This window comes from Corvus kubaryi, unplaced genomic scaffold (assembly GCF_017639235.1).
Source record: "Corvus kubaryi isolate FWS band 111438036 unplaced genomic scaffold, C.kubaryi_AGA036_p1.0 split1-131, whole genome shotgun sequence".
Classification (NCBI taxonomy): Eukaryota; Metazoa; Chordata; class Aves; order Passeriformes; family Corvidae; genus Corvus; species Corvus kubaryi.
The window spans coordinates 29446101-29467151 of NW_024582073.1; the positions used below are offsets into that span (position 1 = coordinate 29446101).

Below are 21051 nucleotides of genomic sequence, written 5' to 3' on the forward strand. Positions count from 1 at the left end.
ACGTGTTCCTGTGTCACCTGCTCCAGGTGACACTGCCTTGACAGGGGGCTTGGACTGGATGATCTCCAGAGGTCCCTTTGAGCCCCAGGATTCTGTGGTTCTGTGATTCTGGGAGCTGCACCTGTTCAGCCTCGGCAAGAGACATCTGAGAAAGAACCTCACTAATCTGTATAAATATCTGAAGAGAGCGTGCCAAGAGGACAGAGGCCGGGCTCTGCTCTGTGGTGCCCAGCAATGGGACAAGAGGCAAAAGGCAGAAACTGATGGAAATTCCACCTGGATATGAGGAACATGCTCCTTCATGTGAGCACTGGCACAGGTTGTCCCAAGAAGCTGTGGCTGCCGCATCCCTGGAAGCGTCCAAGGCCACAGGTGATGGGGCTTGGAGCAATCTGGGATAGTGGAAGGTGTCCCTGCAGGGAGTGGAACGAGATGGTGTTTAATGTCCCTTCCAACCCAAACCATTCTGTGATTTTAATTAATTGAAGCCAGCTTTCCTCACTCTAAATTATAAAAAAAGATCATATTTCTGGGTTGTTTCTAACTAAGAAGAGATCTTTGTGATGATCAAAACTTACCACATGAAGAACAAAAGCCACTTGCTCAGTTGCGCCCAGTAATTTTTGTTCATAGAATCACAGAATCATAGAATCATAAAATCATAGAACATTAAAGGTTTGGAAGGGACTTTAAAGATCGTCCCAAGCCGCCCTGCCACGGGCAGGGACAACCCCCACTAGACCAGGTTGCTCAAGGCCTTATCCAACCTGGCTTTGAAAATTGCCAGCGTTGGGGCATCCACATCTTCCCTGGGTGACCAGTTCCAGTCGAGCATCCTCACAGTAAAAAGTTTCCTCCTGATATCCAATATAAATTCCCTCTCTTTCCACTTGTACAGTTACTCCTTGTCCTGCCGCTGCATTTCCTTACTAAGAGTTCCTCTCCGGCTTTCCCGTAGTATCCCACCAAACCTTTTTGTTTATAGTTAATTTCCTACTCCGGAATTTTGGGAAGCGGGACCGGGGCGGGGGGGCGGCAGTGCCGCCTCCGCGCCACCAGGGGGCAGCACCGCCACGTGCAGGGGCCCCTCGTGGCCACGCCCACGGCCACGCCCACGGCCACGCCCCCGGCCCGGAGCCGCGCGATGGCGGCGGCAGCGGGCGGGCGGCGGCGGCGGCGCCGCTGAGCGCCGGGAGAGCCCCGAGGGGCGGCGGGGGCTTCCCGCACCCCTTCCCCTTCCCTCATATCCCCCTCCCCTTTTCCCCCGACCCCCCCCCCCGCGCCCTCCCCCGCTGCGCCGTCCATGGTTACAGGCGGCCGCCGCGGCCTCGCAGCGGAGCCGTTTGGGCGGGAGCCGGCGAGGGAGCAGCGGCCGCAGGTGAGCGGGGGGGGGTTCGCAGGTGACCCCCGGGGATGGGCACGGGGTTGTTACGGTGGCGTGGGGGTGATGGAAGGGGCGGGGGGCGCGACCCACGCGTGTTCGTGGAGTTGGGTCACCCCCGCCCTGTCCACAGTGAACTTGGGGGTTAGTATTTGCGTATTTGTAGGTGTATTTGTTGATGGTAATGGTGATTTCTAAAAGTGATCGCGGGCTGGGGATTGCGGATTTGCTCCGTTGGAGCGAGTCCAGAGGAGGCCACCAAGTTGATCGGAGGGATGCAGCACCGCTCCTGTGAGGAAAGGCTGGAAGAACTGGGATTGTTCAGCCTGGAGAAGGACCCAGGGAGACCTAATGGGGGCTTTTCAGTACTTGAAGGGAGGCCACAAGAAAAATGGAGAGAGACTTTTTACTAGGGCTTGGGGTGACAGAAGAAGGGGGAATGGCCTCACACTGAAAGAGAGTACGGTGGGATTAGATATTAGGAAGAAATTGTTCCCTGTGAGGGTGGGGAGGCCCTGGCACAGGTTGCCCAGAGAAGCTGTGGCTGCCCATGCCTGGAAGTGTTTAATGCCAGGTTGGACAGGGCTCTGGGCAAGCCGGGATAGTGGAAGGTGTCCCTGCCCACGGCAGGGGATGCAACAAGATGGGCTTTAAGGCCCTTTCCAATCCAAACCATTCCATGATTCTATGAACCTCCAACCGTGGGTCTGCAGCGACCCACGGCCTCCTCCCACCCTGCACCCACGGGGTTGGACACGGGGGCCCAAGCTGGGGACAGCCCTGTAAGACCCAGAAAAGGGCTGCAGGGCAGGGCCACCATGGCCACGATCTCCTGCCAGCACCCACCACCTCCCTGCTGCAGGATCGCCGGGCTCCCTGGACACCTCCTCTCAGGGCACTGCGGCTTCTGGTCAGTGAGGAACCCTCCTGACCCACGGCCTGACCACGCCCCCCTTGGCAGATCCAGGCCGTGCCGGTGAGCAAAGGCTTCTTTTGGGACGGATACTCCAGCCTGGGGACTTGTGGCCTGGAGCCTGGCTGCTCCCTGTGCCATCCCTCTGGGAGATGCTCCAGGCTGGAGCATTGAAAGGTACATCCTCTTTGCTGTGGGGTCCGAGGGCTCTGTCCCCTTCTCACTGGCTCTTTCCGCTCCTCGAAGGGTGTGTCCCCTCCTCGCCACTGCCTCCGCGCATCCCAAACGGGAATCCCAAATGGGAATGTCTGTGCTGCCCCTCTCCGGGCTCTCCCACGCTCGGGTAGCTGCATCCTCCCTTCTCGGCCAGCGCTTGCTTGTTTCTGATCTTGGATGTCATCGAGGGTGGAAAATGTGACAGGAAGGAAGGGAGGCTTTTTTTCCCTCCTGCTAAATATGGACTGACATTAAAAATCCAAATACTGTCGTGAAAGGAATCCCAACCTCTGTTTGTCGAGGGAGAGAAGAACGATGTTTTCTGGCTTTTCGGCTGTGAGGTTCCAGCTGGGAAGTTTCGCAAGGAGTGGTGGAGTCCTTGCCGGGAGCCTCAGGAATTTACTGAGCTTGTTCACAGGACACTCTCCACAGCGTCTTAAGCTAAAAAAAAATTAGTCATCCCTTCTCTGCCTGCCCGTGGCTGGGGGAAGCTTGCTGCGAGCATGCAGGACGCTTGGAAATATTTAAGGATTTTTTCCTCCTGTACAAGGAGTTCTAGAAAACGGCAGGAAATAAAACTGCGGCCCCAACAGGAGTTTTTCATCTTTATTTTAATTCCTGTTGCTGCAGCAGCCAGTGGCAGGGAGGGGAAGGATGTGCTCGGGGGAGCTGCAGCCGGGTTTGGGGGGAGGATTTGTCTCTCCCTGTCAAGCATCAGATGCAAACTCATGCTGTTATTCCCAGAGATATTGGGAAACAGGTTCTGTGTGGAGCTCTGGAATGAGGAATGGGATCACAGGGTTGGTCAAGGCACGGCCAGCTCCTTGATGGCTTCTGCTGTGGCCAGGGTGAAGAGCCAGGATGCATTTTGGGGAGCAGGGACCACGGCTTCCCTAGGACCTGGGGGTGCTGGGAGAGAGAGACTTGGTGTCTGTGCTGGGCAGAAAGTGGGCACTGCTGCCTTCCCATTCCGTGTGTTTCTTTCCACCCCTGTTGGAGAGCTTTCTGGGGGAGCGCCTGTGGAAAGCTCCAGGGTTTTTGCCTGATCTTTATTAAAACGGTTGGTTAAAGCAGCTGGTTGGTTACACTTGGCTGAAGGTGGTGGAGTCATCGTCCCTGGAGGTGTCCAAGGAGCAGCTGAACATGGCACTCAGTGCTCTGCTCTGGTAACAAGGTGGGGATTGGTCACAGGTTGGACTTGTGAGGTGATGATCTTCGAGGTCTTTTCCAACCTAAATGACTCTGGGATTCTGTGGAAACAGTGGGGGATCCTGGGAGGTGCTGGAATAGGTACTTCCTGTTTCCAGGGTACTGGTGCTGGTGCTGCTGTGTTGTTCCCAGACTAAGGAGACACAGCCCTGCCTTCCTGAAACATCCCTCATAAATATCTGAATCTCTGTGCTGCTCCGTGATACTGGTCCATGTCCAACATCAACATCCTTGTGGATGAGCAGCTTGAATTCCCTCTCTCCCCGTCTCCTCCTGCTACCAGCCTACATCTGTTCTGCTCCAACCCTCTGTGTTTCCAGTGGGGTGGTGGATCCCAATGCAGCAGGGAGGGTGCAGGTTTTGTGACCTCTGCTGTGCCACTGTCAGGGTCTGTGTGGTGCCCCAAAACACTGGGGAGCGTGGGGTGGGATATTTTGCATGGAACTTGGCGCCTGTAGTGCTTCCATAGGGTCAGGAGTGGCACCAGCTGCTGCCTGGTCCTCCGCTCCTGGTGTGACATGGGCAGGAGGTCAGTCATCCCTGGCAGCCGCTCTCTGGGCTCATTCACAAATCGCATTTTCCTCTGGAAATAAAACAAATCCCCGGGCTTTCCTCTCACAGTGGAAGTCATTTGAACACGACCAGGTCCGCCAGCATCCCCAAAGCCTGCGGACAGGAAGAGACACTTGAGTGGAGAGGTAGGAAATGTCTGCATTTAGAGCAGTGGCTGATTCATCTCCTGCTCTTAACTCTTTCCCCCCTGATTTTAGTGGGATCAGCTGGTTTGCTTCAAGGCTCGGAGCCCAAGGAGGCTCTGGCTGGATCACAGAATACTGCTGGGTTTTGTACATCGTGTTTACGTGGTTTGGGGTGGAGAGGGAACGGGGTGTGCGGTTATCCAAATCGGATAACCAGAACGTCGGCAGTCACATTAGGGAGGATTAATATTTAATATATAGGGTATGAACCATTGTGCTTAATCACTATCTGATGGGCTTAGGAAGAGATTTGGCGATAAGCAAGTGATTCCTGAGCCGTCCAGACTGATTTCTTGCATCTTCCTCTGGAGCAGCTGGTCCTGGATATCGCTAGAGGCTGGTGCGATCCTGTTCTTCCTGATGTCTCCAGTTTTTGTAAGTGAGTAGAGTGGCTTTCATCACGAGTGTTCGCTTCTCATTAAACTCACAAATACTCTGGAAACCCTTTTTCTCTGATGCAGCTCATGTGGCTGGACTGTCAGCTGTGGTACCTGTCAGCACTTGAAACTTCTGTGTGTGGCCAAAGCTCGTGGGAAATATGGATATAGTTGTGGGATCCATGGATAATGGCACTGTCACATGCATCTGCCCAGGCACTAGTCCAGAGACAGCTCATTGATTCTTTTGTCTGTCTAACCTCTTTAGGAGGCCTTTCATGTCATCTCCAGGCTCCCACCATGGTCCTGGAACTCCCCATGAGAGTGGTGCTGCTTTCCACAGCTGCTTCATGTTGCCCCACCTGGATTTTTTCTGCAGCATGAGGTGTTTTGTAGTAGAGCAAGGTAGGGGCTGCCCCTCTGGGAAGGGGATTGCTGTGTCTGTGCAGGGAGGAGGTGATGGTGGGGAGTGCTGTGTCCAAGGCTGGAGTCCTCAGCACAACAAGGACTTAGAGCAACTCCAGAAGAAGCCATAAAGATGCTTCCAGGGCTGGAGCTCCTCAGCTCTGGAGCCAGGCTGGGACATGTTCACCTGGAGAAGAGAAGGCTCCAGGGAGGACTTGGAGCCCCTTCCAGTGCCGGAAGGGGCTCCAGTGGAGCTGGAGAGGGACTTGGGATAAGGGATGGAGTGACAGGACAAGGGAAATAGCTTCCACTGCCAGAGGGTGGGTTAGATAGGATATTAGAAAGAAGTTCTTGGCTGTGAGGGTGAGGAGGCCCTGGCACAGGGTGCCCAGAGAAGCTGTGGCTGCCCCTGGATCCCCGGAAGTGTCCAAGACCAGGTTGGACAGGGCTAGGAGCAACCTGGGCTAGTGGAAGGGGGTTGGAACTGGCTGCTCTTTCAGGTCCCTTCCAACCCAAACCATGCTGTGATTCCACGATTCTATGCCAGGGCACTCAAACAATGCATCTCCACAGCCACATGTCCTGCAGGTTTGAGGGTTGTGTCTCCATGGAAGGAAACCCTCCTTTAGGCTGCAGGAGGGTGTGTGCCTGCACCTGCCTTCCTCCCAGCCTCAAATCAGAGCTCTCCTGGCTGAAAGCATCAGCCATGGCTATCAAACCTGCCGAGCTGTGGATGCTCGTGTGGTACCTCTGTGTTTATGGCAGCTGCAGTTTTGATGGTGGCAGTCAAAACACCTGAGTGTGGGTTGAGTTTTGGCATATTGGTCATGCAGAAAATCCTAGTGTCTACTGTAGCAGGCATGGAGGTTGGAAATCTGTTTAAAATTGGGACTACTTTTTTTCCAAAACACCTGTGGAAGAATTAGAGAATCAGGGAATGGTTTGAGTTGGAAGGGACCTTAAAGCTCATCTCCTTCCAAGCCCCTGCCATGGGCAGGGACACCTCCCACTAGGCCAGGTTGCTCCAAGCCCTGTCCAACCTGGCCTTGAGAATGCTCCTTTTGTTCTCTGTGCAAACAGATCACTTGCTTAGGCAGCAGCGACTCCTTATTCCAGAATAATTTGTTGTCCTAATTCCTTCCTGTTGAAGCAACTCCATTTTGCATGGAATAATTAGCACTAATTTGGGCCTGGGATGGAAAACAAGCGTTCTCTGACTTCAGAGGAGCAGAAGAGAGAGTAACCTCTGCCTTTCCCACGTGAGTCAGGTCGTGCCATGCCATCCCTCCTCTGAAGCCAAATTAAAACCTGTCAGTGAGACCAAACATTCCAGGTTGGTAGGAGGGAGCAGGAGGTGGAGGTGTCACCGATTTTAAGCCCTCTGCTGTTGCATGGAGCTGAGGACAAGTGTGGTGAGGGGGAATGGAGCAGCACCTCCTTCCTTCTTGGCTGATGCTGAGGAACAAATCAACAGAAATGTTCTCACCGCGCTGATGTGAAAAGCTGTTTCTGAGCCAGCCTGGCCTGTTGGTGGATTCCTGGTGCCCCAGCCAGGTACTTGAGACCTTTTTATTGCCATAACGAGGAGTTCCTCATCCTGCCCCGCAGTCTGACTCGATCCATGGCTATTTTCTGGTCCTTCCAGGAAGACATGCCTGCACTGCCTTCCTTCATGTAGGGAAGTGAAACCAGCCAAACCCCTTTCCTCCCCCAGAGCCCTGAGTGTCTGAAGAAGGGGAGGTGCAGGGCATCCTTCCTGGTTTCCCCAGCATTTACCTGGGAAGCATGAGATGAATTCCAGTGCAAAGCTGTTGCAGGCAGGATCTCCCCTGCCTGTCTCCCAGCTGCCTTTCTTGATTCTGGTAGGCTCAATGTTTGCTGATGGGGTTGTGAGCACTGAGGCCATGAACCATCTGTTCAGGATGAGTCCTGCAGGCAGTGGAAATGGGAGATGCCCAGCCTGGAAATCCCAGCTGGCAGAAAATGGGCTTCCATTCTCATGATACCTGAACACCAGCCACCTTGGCTGATGGATGCTGCTTAGATAGAGAGTTTTAAGATCTGGATTCATAACTTGGGGGTCCAAGACACTTCTTGGCACTCCAAACTCCATCAATAAAGGTGTGTTACAGGCTCATTGTGGAGGTGCTGCAGCAGCATACCTGTCTGAAAAACAGGGTTTGGCCTGTTGGAGCTTGTAGGTTTTGTGTATTCAAGTTAAGTAATAGGTGACAGGAAGCCTGGATCCAGGTATGAGCAGTGAATCAATCACCACTGGGTTGCTCTGGGGTTGAACCAGCACCCCTTAGGATGACTGTCCTCCCGTATCACGCCTGGTGTTTCGAAATAATCTCTGATTGTTCTGATGAGCTGAACCCCAGAGGTTTAGCTGGCTTTGGGCTCCACCCCATCAGTGGTGACCTTGCTCCAGGGCTGGGGAGAGCAGCAATTCCCAATGTGACTGCTGAAGGCAGGATGTCTCCCTGGGTCTTTACTCACATGCTCTTCCCCAGGGGGTTGGGGATCATCTGCCTGAAAGAGAACTTGCAGAGGGTCTCCCCAAAACTGACACCCAACCATCCTCACTTGTCCTCTGGGCACTCAGCATGTCATCTGGGAACACTGATAATGGAATCACGGGATGGTTTGGTCAGAAGGGACCTGGAAGATCATCTCATTGCTACCACCTACCATGGGCAGGGACACCTTCCACTCTCCCAGGTTGCTCCAAGCCCCGTCCAGCCTGGCCTTGGACACCTCCAGGGGCAGCCACAGCTTCTCTGGGCAACCTGTGCCAGGGCCTCGCCACCCTCGCAGGGAAGAAATTCTTCCTAACATCTAATCTAAACCTACTCTCTTTCAGTGTGAAGCCGTTCCCCGCTTCTCCTGTTGCTCCAGTCTCTCTTTTTCTTTCCTGTAGGCTCCCTTCAGGTCCTGGAAGGCCCCAATTAGGTCATCCCAAAGCCTTTTCTTCTCCAGGCTGAGCAATCCCAATTCTCTCTCTTTCCTCATAGCAGAGCTGCTCCATCCCTCTGATGATCTTGGTGGCCTCCTCTGGACTCGCTCCATAGTGGTGAACTCACCAACTAAGCAGATCCTCCTGGAATCCCTGGGGTTGTGTGGCTCCCCCCCTTGCTTCCCACCTGTGTTTTTAGAGGTAGTGTGTCAGTTCCTCCTCTGGGGATTTCAGACACTTCAGTCACAACCTCAGGGCCGACAGTACTAATTTGTGTTGGTAAATGATACCGTGGGATATGTCGGAGAGGGTTCTGCAGCCAGGAAATCTGTTCCTGGCCCCAGTGTGATTGCAACCAGCTCGGAGTCCTGCTTGCTCCCGGTCAGGCATCTCTTACTCCATCCCCAGAAAAACTCTGCTACACCCAGTGCAGACCCAGCCCTGGACCAGAAACAGAGGAGAAACAGGGCTGGAGGAAGAAGGGAAAGAAGTGACCCACAGAGGCAGGGAATTAGGTGAAGGAAAAGCCAGGAAGGAACTCAGGTCTGGCTGCTGGTGGCAAGGGTGACCCGAGACACTCAGCCAAACCAGGAGCAAAAGGGACAGATCTCCCAATCCCGATGCTGTTAAAACTTTCTGGAAGGCTGGAACCTTCAAATGAGTAAATCCCACTGAGTAAGAGGAGAAATATGAAGAACAGGATTTGCTTTTTTGTGTGTGTGTGGTTTTTTTTTTTTAAAAAAAAGGCATTTTAGTGGTTTATAAAGATTCCAGCAGCGCTCTGGGAAAGCGTAGCCTCCCGTTCCAGGCACCGTGTTCAGCACAGGAATATCCTGGCTCTCGACCTGCAGGTCTCGAGGTACCATAAATTTTTCTGGTGATAGTGTGTGGCAGGCCAGCATGCAAAACTTTTCCTGCTGCTTTACAGTTTGAATCATGTTTTTATCATGGCAGCAGATAATCATCTCACTCGTGTTCCAGAAGCGAAACTCTTGTGGATGTGTTTGAGAAGCCTGAAAATAAATATATTCACATGTGTTTGCCAGTGTTGCTGAACACATGGTGTGTCTCAGAGCCTCTGGATTTCACTCTCTTGCAAACTGGCCACTCTTGAAAGCTCAGAAGTACAACTTTAGTCCCGTGCTGCAGTTTCATACCCCTTCCACAGCAGACACTAATGCCATCCCCTAAATGATGAATTAGAGATGAACAGAGATGAGTTAGGAATGAATAATAAATTGGAAAGCATGGATAATCCTCAAGATTTTCTCTTGAGGAGACTTTAAACCTGTTTGGCTACAGGAAAGTAGATGTTTTTAATCCCAGTTGCCGTGTAGAATTTGTATCCTCGTTCCGGTGGCAGGGTGGGAATGCTGGGTGGGATCTTTGGGTGACTGGGTGGCAGCAGCTTGTCTTCAGATACTGAGACTGGGATGAGAGAGGTTCAATTATTTTCTAATCTTATCTGGGAGTGTGCTTGACAACCCTTTCCATGAAGAATTTTCCTTTATATCCAATCTAAACCTCCCCTGGTGCAACTTAAGGCCGTTTCCTTCTGTCCTGCCTCTTGTTCCCTGGGAGCAGAGCCTGACCCCCACCTGGCTCCAACCTTCTGTCAGGGAGCTGTATTCAGCCAACTCATTTATCATCTTTCTATACCAGTCTTGGCCTTCAGTGGTTGTGTGGGAGTTATTTTTTGACTCCAGCAGGTACCTGGAGGTGAAATCTGTGGCCCAGCCATTTGTGTTGCAGCAGTGCCTGAACTGGGGCTGTGCTTCAGCTCTGGCTGTGCAGGTCTGGCCTCCCAGAATCCAACATCCAAATGAATAAAACCAGGAGTAATAAAATAGAAAAAAGGCTAGCTGAGAGAGAAAAGCAGCTTTGGAAGGGCTGAGGTGAATCTCTGCTCTCCTGAGAGGTAAATACAAGTCACAGTCATCTTTTCTCATCTCTCTCATCCCCTCCTCAGCTGAGCCTTCAGAAAGGATGACAAACCTGGTGGCTGTTTGAGTATTTTCCACCTCGGGTCCATCAGCTTTTAGGGTGGTTTGGAGGGTCCCCAAATACCTCCATCCCTCTTGGTGGCTGTTGTGAGGGTCCCTGCTGGAGTTCATGTCCCTCAGCCAGGGCTGCAAGGGAGCTCTTGGCAATACAGGTGCAAAACCAGTGCTGCAGGTGCGTGTTCACAAGGGTGACACATCTCCTGATCCACCCAGGAGAGGCTGTGGAGGCACCCAAGTATCTGATACTGCTTCCCATGTCCAGGTTTTATCCATGGCATAATGCAGGATTTACTCTTCACATTTCTTAAAATGTTCTAGAGGAAGTTCCATGCCTGTGCAGAGGTATTTGCCTTTTTTTCCAGGATATTCTGTGGGGGTTGTTCGAGTTTATGTAACTTCCCATATGTTGCCCTCTTCTTGTAGAAACTTGAAGATAAATTGTGAAATGCAGGCAGCTGCTTTAAAAGGATACATCCTCAGCTGGAGCTCGGCCTGTTTGTGGCCAGAAAAGGGGAACCTGGGAGCCCTCTGTCCCTGTTTCCTCTCTGGCACAGCTGAGTGAGCAGCGTGGGATGGAGCATCTGATGCTGCCCCATTGCCCAGCACGGGGATGCTGCTGCAGGAGGAGGCCCTGGTGAGCTGGCAGCAGGCTCCAGAGCAGGCACATGCTGTGAGGGTGGTGGTTTCTCCATGGAGAGGCTGCAGCCCCGGCATCATTCCCTGCAAGCTCTTTTCTCCTTTCCAAGGCTGCTGCATTCCCTGCAGTGCCCCTCTGCCCAGCAGAGAGGGTGGTTTAAGTGGCACTTTAAGTCAGTGTTTATTGAACCACTTTGCTGGACCAGGTCTTGCCTGGTGCTGCTTGGTCTTCATTCCCATCTATATCGTAGAATCATGGAATCATTTGGGTTGGAAAAGTCCTCTAAGACCATCCAGTCCAACCATTCCCCCAGCACTGCCCAGGCCACCACTGACCCATGTCCCCAAGTGCCACATCCACACGGCTTTTAAATCCCTCCAGGGATGGGGACTCCAACACTGCCCTGGGCAGCCTGTTCTAATGCCTGAGCACACTTTCAACAAAGAAATTTTCCCAAATATCCCACTCTAAACCTCCCCTGGCACAACTTGAGGCCGTTCCCTCTCCTCCTGTCCCTGTTCCCTGGGAGCAGAGCCCGACCCCCCCCAGCTGCCCCCTCCTGTCAGGGAGTTGTGCAGAGCCACAAGGTCCCCCCTGAGCCTCCTTTGCTCCAGGCTGAGCCCCTTTCCCAGCTCCCTCAGCCACTCCTGGTGCTCTAGACCCTTCCCCAGCTCCACTGCCCATATCAGGGTCTGAGGGTGCTCAGTGTCTTGCAGATCCACATTTGTTGGCTCCTGTGGGACACAAGCCCAGCAGCTGGTAGGAGATTCATGGCTCTTGTTCACTGCAAGCTTGAACAAAGCCCTTCACCCATCACCCAGGTCAGTTCTGCTTATCATTTTTGAGAATGGTTCAGTCCCGTGTTCAGAAAGAATTGGAAGCAGGGTAGTGGCAGAGCTTGGAGCCTGCCTCAATCTGGGGTGTTCTGGTTTGGCCAAATTTAGAAATAGTCACCCTAAGACATGGGGAATTACACAGTGTGTAATTAGGGTCTCCAAAACCATCCCTTTCCATTCCCTTTCCAACCCCCCTGGAGCAAAGCCAGGAAGCCCAGCCACTGAACAAACCCCTCTTTGGAACTTCAAGGAATTTGTCCTCTGACAGTTGCGCTCGCTTGACTGGTGGACAGAGAACCAGGAAGTCTGTGCACAAGTGGATGGGAGAGGTGGAAAGTCCTGAAGGGAAAAAGTGCTTCGGGGATGAACCACACAGGTCTGATGATAACTGGCTGGAAACTTCAGCCAGGGCTCCTGGACAGGCAGACAGCCTCAGCAATGCCGGGAAAACTGAGCTCCTCCACATCCAAACCCAGGAATTGACCTATTCAGTGGGGTTTTTTTGAAGTTACAGCAAGATCATGAGTGTCTTTAGGAAGCCAGGAATTTTGCAGTTGCTCAATACTCGCTCAGCTGCTTCGGCATGGGTTATTTGGAATGGTTTTAGTTTTGTAGAATGGATTCAGAGTTACCAACGTGGGATCTTTGGAGATGAGTGTGTTTAGCTGCTGTGGAAAGAGGTCCTGGCAAGGTGAGGCCTGGCTTGGTGAGTCTGGCTTCACTGGAGGTGACATGACAGCAGCCTCTGGGCAGCACAGCAGACTAGAACACCAGTCTTGTAGTTTAATCTGTTTAAACTGTCTCTGCTGCACAAAACAAGTTCCTGCCTTTTGCTGCCCAGAATGCCAGAGTTTCACAGAATCACTGAGTCATGGGGTGGTTTGGGTTGGAAGGGACCCTAAAGACCATCTGGTTCCAACCCCTGCCACGGGCAGGGATGCCTTCCACTATCCCAGGTTGCTCCAAGCCCCATCCAACCTGGACTTGGACACTTCCAGGGATGGGGCAGCCACAGCTTCTCTTGTGTTTGGAGGGTGCAAATCTCACCTGCTACAATTTGGCTTCATTTGGGAGAGAATCTTTAAAACTGTTTTGAAGCCTTTAAGGATTCCTCTTCCTAGGGAACTCATGGTGCTGTGTATGCGCAGGGGGATTTCATTTTGGGCTGTTCAGTGCCCCACACGCCAAGAAAAGTGGCACGGATTTAAGGGAATTTAAGTTCCTGAAGCCCTGAAATTCCACTCAGCTGTGCCAGAGAAAGTATTGCTGCCCAGCTGAGATCACTGCTTTATATTTGATATTGAATTCCCCCTCCCCTGCTGCTTCATTAAGGCAGTGGAGTTACAGAAATGTCAGTAATTAGCTATTGAAGGACACGGGTGGTAGCACATAGGTGCATGGCTGTTATTCCAGGGTTTTCAATCCAGCATGGAAAGGTCATCTCTGCCACGCTCATCATGGCTGTGACTGGTCCCATCCTACATCCAACACTTTCTGTGCCACTTCAGCTGTTTCCAGCCCCCTGGATGGTCATGGCAGTGCATTCCATGTCCCCCCTTCAAAATGGGACTTCAGGCAGGCTCCCAGCCCCTGCCATCAGATCCCAAGCCTGGGATAGGAACAGGATTGCCACTTCCACATTTTCTTTTCCATTTTGCCTGTTACAGGAATTGTTGCCAATCTCTTCAAGTATCCCTTGAGCTTTGTCTTCACTGGCAGGACTGGGCTGTTGGCATGGAGCATTTCCAGGAGGATTGCTTTGCTGTGGAGGTGACAAATGGCAGCTCAGCTGCTTTGGGATGCTGTGACCACTTCACAAGGGAGCACGTAGAATGCAGAGCTCAAGCATTCCCTGTCCTTATTGAAGTCCTTATTTAAGGTCCTGCAGGCTTTCTTCTGGGGAGATTCAGAGTTCAGCCACTGGGTTAATGAATTTTGGTGGGGTTTTTGGAGAACCAGTCCTGTGTCAAGCCTTGGGAGGCTGCGTGGCCTCTGACCGGTGCTGTGGCACAAACCTACCTTTGGCCTTGAGCTACCAAGTTCCATCTGTGGGCCAGCTCTCAGGTAACGGTGGCTTTTGCCAAAGACAGGATGGTATTTTGTGTCCTTCCTGTAGGAAGCTCTTGCAGTGACCCTCTTGTGGCTCTTCAGCCAGTTCTGAAGCATCTCTGGCTACCCCAATTTGCCTGTGGTCACTTGATGTGCGGTTAGAAATGACCCTGTCAAAGTGTGGTGTTGGATGATACGTTAGAATCAATTGTTCTCATTGCTTATGGTTTAATTCATATATTTTTGGAAGCTGGGCCCTCATTCTGACTTTGAAACAGTCAGAACATTGAATAAAACACTCCACAGCTTTCAAAACATTTGAACTGTGTTCTCCCTTCAGACATTGTCAGTCATTTCCATCCTAGATCTGACCCCAAATAGCTGCTCTGAGCTGTGCCCAGGTTGCAGAGGTCCTTGGATCTACCTCCTGAGGCCTGAGGAACACTGGGAATGATGGTTTGGGGGAGAGGAACTGAAAATGAATGTGGTGGTTAAATCTGTTCTTGCTAATAAGAGCCACTTGAATTTATTTTTGGGTGCAATTTTGGTCCATCCTATTCTGGAGCTAAATTCATGATTTGCTTTTTGGATTGTCTCCTCCTTCCCTCTTGGCCTCCAGCTGCCAAACCCTCCCTTCTCCCCCCATGCCCTGGCACATGGCATTGCAGCATCCCGAGCTCCAGCACTGCAGATGTGCCAGATGGAGACGCTGAGCTCGTGCAGGCCTCAATTTTGGAAGCAACAAAAAAATGATGACTTGAGCAAAACCTTCTTGTTTGTACTGAATTTTGTCAGAGCCCAGCAATGTTGAACAGGCACCTTGGAAGCTTCATGCCAGAGAGCTCCCAAGTGTTGCTGCTGTTCATGGAATAGTTTGGGTTGGAAGGACCTTAAGGACCATCTATTCCCAGGAGGGACACCTTCCACTAGACCAGGTTGGTCCAAGCCCCATCCAACCTGGCCTTAAAGCCACAAACAACCTCTGCTTTTAAAAACCTGTCCCCTAAAATGGTGTTCATAGACAAAATCACACTTACAGCAAACACTTGCCCACTTAATCCTTCCACTTGAGATTTTTCTTTCCTCTGGGCAGGGTTGTTTCTCAGCAGCTTTGAGTGCAAGGATGCCTATTTGTCAAGTCTTTGCTGGCTGCAGAGTTGAAACTCTTCAATACTCCTGTCTTCTGCGAGCTCTCTTCCATGAAACTTTCCTTCACTTGCCGCCCTCCTCCCATTTATCCAAGCCTGCCTTGCTCACGGATTTGGTGCCTGGTGAGGGACTGGGGTTATTCCCATTGTGTCACACCAGGCTGCCTGCTGTCCCCAGAGAAAAGGGGAGAGATGGGAAGTAAAAGGAGGAGTTGATGCTTCCATGCTTGTTGAGAAATGCTGGCTTTTGAAGTGCCCTAAGCCTGAAGTCTCTTGCTTGGAGAACAGGTCTGACGTGCCTAATGATGCTGACCACTTCCCACTCCAGTTGCCTGGTCCAAAAGGGATTTACTCGCTCAGAAATGGGGCTCGTTCAGCTTGCTTTAGGTAATGGGCAGCTGAGGAAGCAACACTTTAATTTTTTCCTAGAATAAAATGTCCTGCAGGGGCTTCATGTTTAATAATAATCTGTAAAATCTTGTGATCTTTGATTTCAAGGCACATGCTGTGAGCTGAACTCAGTGGTTTAGTCACAGAATCACAGAATGGTTTGGGTTGGAAGGGACCTTTAAAGACCATCTCATTCCAACCCCTGCCATAGGCAGGGACACCTTCCACTATCCCAGGTTGCTCCAAGCCCCATCCAACCTGGCCTTGGACACTTCAGGGATGGGACAGCCTGGACAACCTGTGCCAGTGTCTCACCACCCTCACAGGGAATAATTTCTCCCTAATATCCAATCCAAACCTCCTCTCTTTCAGTCCTGTCCTACAACCTCCCTTTCACCTTGGTGTCAGCTGTGCCTTTTCCACCATTAATACCTGCACTTAATATTCCCACTTCTTGCTTAATAATTGGGGGGGTCAAGCCCTCTCTTGCCAAAATTGGGTGTTCTCTGGGGCCCTGGCACAGCAGCATTGGCTCCTCTGTTAGTCCCTGGCTGAGCAGGGAACGCCGCTGCCCCGGAGCCGAAAGGAAAAGAAGGTGTGAAGAGCTGACGAGTTGTTTCATGGCAGGGGTGAGCTGATGTAAGATGGAGGCGGTGTTGTTTTGGAGAGTTTATTTTTCTGTTCCCTCCTTTCTGCACGTGTTGGACCACGTCTGGTGGTGAGTAAGGCGGCTCAGCTTGCTTACCTTGGCGTGAACGCCGCGCTCTGGCGCAGCACCTTGTCCTGGCTGGTGTTTTGGCAGGCTGGCAAATGAGCTGTCCCACTGTGGCTGACACAGAGCCTGGCACAGGTGGCTCTGGAATTGCCTGGGGTGGGAGGTGAGGAAAAGGGAGCTCTCACCTGGTGGCAGTGGCCTGTGTGATCATCCACCACAGAATTCCCAGCTCCACTCGGTGCCCTGCGTGCCTGACTCCTGCCTCTGGTTAGGCTGAAATGAAAATGTGGGAACCAGATGTGACCCGCCAATACTATCTTGTTTAACACCCTATCTCCAGATGTTTCCAGTTTGTAGTGCTAATTTCCCCTTGCAGTTATCCAAGAGCTAAATCCAAGATACTTGCTGCCTTTAGGAAGAGGGTCCAACTGACCTTAGTTTTATCTCTTCCTTTGCTTGATCCCACATCTCTTGCATCCAGGTTGGACAAGCCTGTCCATCTCCAAACTGCCACTTCCATCTCAAAATCATCTTGAAGTGAAGTTTTTACTTCATTATCTGCATAAGAGGATTGAAAAGCAAGAAGAATCGGATTTTTGCCCAGGAAATTTTGTGCTTTGCAAGGGCATTTCACCACATCCTTTTTTGAAGGCTGTAAGAACAGCTTTCTCCAAGGGATGCTCTTCCCTTGGGACTGCTCATGCTTTTCTTAAATTTCACCAGCACGTGACCACGGGGCATGGAAGGACTCGCAGGAATGTTCCTAACTCCCTTTGAAAGGCAAGCTGTTATTTCAGCCTCTTGCAGAATCACTCTGACAGGAGACACTGCAATCAGGCTCCAGAGGTAATTGCATTTGTAATGTGAAAGACAGAACAGGGTCTACAATTCTCATCCTTGACTGGCTCTGCGGGGACTCAAGGTAGTCCGAAAAAAAACCCCCAAACCAACAGACCCAACCATTGCTTCTGAAATTTGTGATTGGTCTGGGCAAAACATTAGGAAACAACATACTCAAGGGGACAGGATGATCTCATACATCTGACTTTAAAGCAACACACTCCCATGGAAACTTGTTTCCGTGCCTATTCCAGAGCACTGGCTGCTGCCTGGATCTCCCCTGCCCTCCCTGGCCCAGCTCAGCTTAGTCAGCAAGTTCCAGTTCAACTTCTGCCTTTTATTTTGTGCTTGTACCTGAGTTAGCTCCATTCCTCAGTAACCAGCTCTTTGTCAGAGGAAAGGTTTCCAGGATGCTGCCAGCAGCTCATTGTCCGTTTCCTGAGAAGAACTGCTTGCTTTTAAGTAGTTTGCCTGAAATCTTGACTATTCCAGTGCAGCTGAGGCTTCCTGTGTTGGTTGACTTTCTTGGGATGAAGTTCCAGCCACCCACATGTGCTGTTTGCAGTTAGTTCTGAGTCTGGAGAACAAATCTCTGCTGTAGGGTTTTGCCATCACCGTGTTGTTGTTCCTCTGACGTTGCAATGTATGACCATCCTCGGTGTGGCAACTGTGATTTACAAGCAGCAGCTCCCCACTGTTTATTGCTGTTGGATTTTGAGGGGTGTGGAGACAGGAGCTGGGCTGGAGTGAGCCACAGGGGCTGGATGTAGCAGTGTTGAAGGAAGTCACATCTGGAGCCCGCTGGCTTGAGCGAGGGATGTTTCTGCCGTGGCACATCCTCCCTGGTCCTTCCTCAAGTGCAGATCAGACCTTTATGATATTCACAGCACTTGAGTGCGAAGACAGTGGAAGGATCTTGGCATCCCAGGTGGAGATGAGCTTGTTTGCATCCAAGTTACTCAAGGGTTTCCTCTAATAAAGCCGTGGCGTTCCCCGTTTGGCTGGCTCGAACGCCCGGCTGTCATCAGAGGTGTGGTGTCGACTTTCCCATTAGAACGTTGCTCATTCGATCCCATTTTTTGAAAAATAATAGAACAGATTATCTTTTCTGGGCCTGACTCTTGCTGGTTTTTTGGGAGCAGGTGCCAGCAGCTGGTGTGGCCATGAATGAAGTGATACAGGAGAAGCTTGTCCAGAGCTGACCATAGCTTCCTATCCACCTCTGAAGGATTTACCCTTCTTGAAAGGTTTCCATTTTCATTAAATCCACCCTGTAGCAATGAAACCTGAAAAAACCAGGAACTCCCACCTCCAGCAGACTGACTGGTGTTGGTGTTGTTTGGGTTTTTAACTGGGGAGAATGAGTCAGCCTGTCCTCAGAAAGCACCAGGACTATTGGCACCACTTGACCACCAGTTTCCTGTTGCTCCCTTTTGCTTCTCTCTTTTTCCTTTTGTTGAAGCTTTTAGGGCTTGGGTACACGTTTGTGAGAGTGTCTGGATGTTTCCCACTACTGGGACTCTACTGTGTGTGTCTTCTCTGCTTATTTTTTTCGAAAGGAAGACCAGAGATCAAGTCCTTGGCTGAACCTCAACTTCTAGAATCATAACTCTAACTGCTCACCTTAGGGAGCTGTCAGCTCCACAAATAAATCTTTAAAAATCAGCATTTTCACTGTAAAAATTCACGCAACTTGATTGCAAAGTCGCTTCAAGCAGAACGGAATAAAACATATTAACTGTTTTGGGGTAAAGCTTTAAAGGTAGGTTAGGTAACAGAGGACTGACGACTGCAAAGTTACGGCAAACTCATTCCAAACTTTTGTGTTTGGTTTCTGGGATATGGCCTTGGTGTCTCAAACCATGCTTTGCATGCTGGGCACTCACATTTTTTTGTTGTTCATCCCTTTTTCTTAAAGAAAGGAACACGGGGATGTGCAGGAATGCCAGAGCAGAGCATGTGTGCCCGGGTGCTGGAGGCATATCTTTGTCTTGTGAGCATTTGGGAATATCTGCATGGAAACCGGTGCTTTTGGGGATGGGAACCATCCCAACTGAAGCCGGAGCAGATGGGACACGCAGCCTGAACCAGCCCGTCTCGTTTATGCTTTATTAATTAGACATGTTATCAGAGTCATCTGTGTTTTCTTTCCTTTTCTCCTTTCCAAACCAGTTTTGCTGCTTCGCTGCCCGCAGAGGCTCTGATGAGGAGCTCAGTTTGAATCCCTGAGACTTGCATGGCAGCACTTGTTCATTGTGGTCTGTGTGAGCACCATAAAAACTTCAGGGAGAGAACTCAGAGGAGCTTTGTGAGCTCTGGGGATCAGAATTTTGGGAGTTGCTGGTGCTGTCCTGGTAGCACATCCTCCTCCTATGTACTGTCAGTGTTTGTAAGAACTTCCACCATGTGTTAATCACAGAACGGTTTGAGTTGGAAGGGACCTTAAAGACCAACTTGTTCCAAGCCCTGCCATGGGCAGGGACACCTTCCACTATCCCAGGTTGCCCCAAGGCCCGTCCAGCCTGGCTTTGGACACTTTCAGGGATGGGGCAGCCACAGCTTTCTTGGCAAACTGTGCTGCTACTTTCTGTAGGATGCTTAAAAACTGGCATGGATCAAAAAGGTGACTGGATAAACTCGTGGAAAGAAAATGTAAAGATCCCTGGGTAGAAACAGTCCATGCTGAAGACTGGGAAGTGTTCTGGGGAGAAAACGGTACATGCTGGTGGGGAACTCACCTTGCTTCACAGCCTTGCTGCTGATTACTGTTGGAGGTATTGAATTAAACAGATCTCAGGTGGGGTCTGTCATGCCCATTGGGACAGTCTCAAGCTGTCCCTGTGCACACTCAGCTTCAAGATTTTACTGAAAGAGAGAAAAGCTTTTTCAAGTGCTGGAGTGGGAGCTGGGAAGTAGGGATTTTCTCAGATTTCCCTTTGAACCTTTATCTCCCAGCAGGTTAATATCTGAATCCTCAGTGTCAGTGCTCTTCATCTGTATGTGAGGGTGAAGTGGGTCGTAAAACCCTTTCAGTGAACCCCTTATAGTCTCAAGCTGCTCCAGTGGAGGTTCAGGTTGGTCATTAAGAGGCAATTCTTCATAGAAAAGGTGATAAAATGCTGGACTGGGCTGCCCAGGGAAGTGGTGGAATCCCTGTCCCTGGAGGTGTTGAAGGAACAACTGGACATGGCACTCAGTGCTCTGGTCTGGTTGACAGGGTGGTGATGGGTCACAGGTTGGACTCAATGATCTTGGAGGTCCTTTAGAACCTGGGTGATTCTGTGTGTGCCTATCTCTGGTGCTGGAGATGGTGAAACAGGAGTTGGACTCGATGATCCCTGAGTGGGTCCCTTTGAGCTCAGGATATTTTGTGATTCTCTGAAACACCATAAAGCCAACCTGAGTTTTGGCCTTTCCAACACCTGGGTCTGTTTTATAGCCACCATTTGGCGAGGTGAAGGGAAAATCTATGTCTGATGCCCTTCCAGGGAAAATTCCCCACTCACTGAAGAAGCAGCAGGATCATCCCTGCGAACACAGCAGGGAAATGACTTTTAGTGATGGGCTGGCTTGGATACTGCCCAGATCCCTTCCCTTACAGCAGGACAAGATGATGACCGTGTCCAAGCTCTTCCCTGGCACACACACTCAGCGTATGTTATCCTTGAAGTCCTTTTCCCAGGCATGGCATGCCTTTGTGCAGGCACAGTGTCTACCCTGCTAATAGGATGCTGGTGTCTTCTATCAGCGAGTTAATTGGGTCCCTCGGTGCTGGGATATTTCCTGCTGCTGCATCCTCTTCCCGGAGCTACGCCTCCACCTCGGGAACTTCCCTGCTGATGAAGATGTGATGCTGAGCTCTCTGCCGTGCCCGGAGCCAGCGGAGGTTAAATCCCAGATAAAGCTATGGGATTGCTCGCAGCCTGGGGGGGGGGGGGGGGGGACGCACACGCTGAGAGGTTGCTGGAGGCATTTTAACTGCATTTTGTTTATCGAGCTGGCTGTAAACACAGCAGGAGGTTGCTGCTTCTCCAGAGCCCGGGAGCCAAAGGTGTATCGATCCCAGGGAGCTGTGGGACACAGGTAGACGCTGGGTTGTTTCCAGCTGAGGATGAAATTTCTCTGCATCCCGCGCTTCCTCCTCTACTGTAATGATTTTATAACACAACTTTGTCAGCTGATTTCTCCCCAAAGCAAGAAGCCCTGTTGCTAGGAGTG

At 51.2% G+C, this 21051-nt stretch overlaps 1 protein-coding gene across 2 annotated transcripts in view; it reads left to right on the plus strand.

Moving 5' to 3' along the window:
• The first annotated feature begins 1134 nt into the window (after window positions 1-1134).
• PTPRA (protein tyrosine phosphatase receptor type A) overlaps window positions 1135-21051 on the plus strand; it is a 114829-nt gene continuing 94912 nt past the window's right edge. For both annotated transcript variants that reach the window (XM_042052977.1, XM_042052976.1), the window contains exon 1: window positions 1135-1378. The gene's annotated coding sequence lies outside the window, so the exon portion shown is untranslated. The remainder of the gene's footprint in view (window positions 1379-21051) is intronic.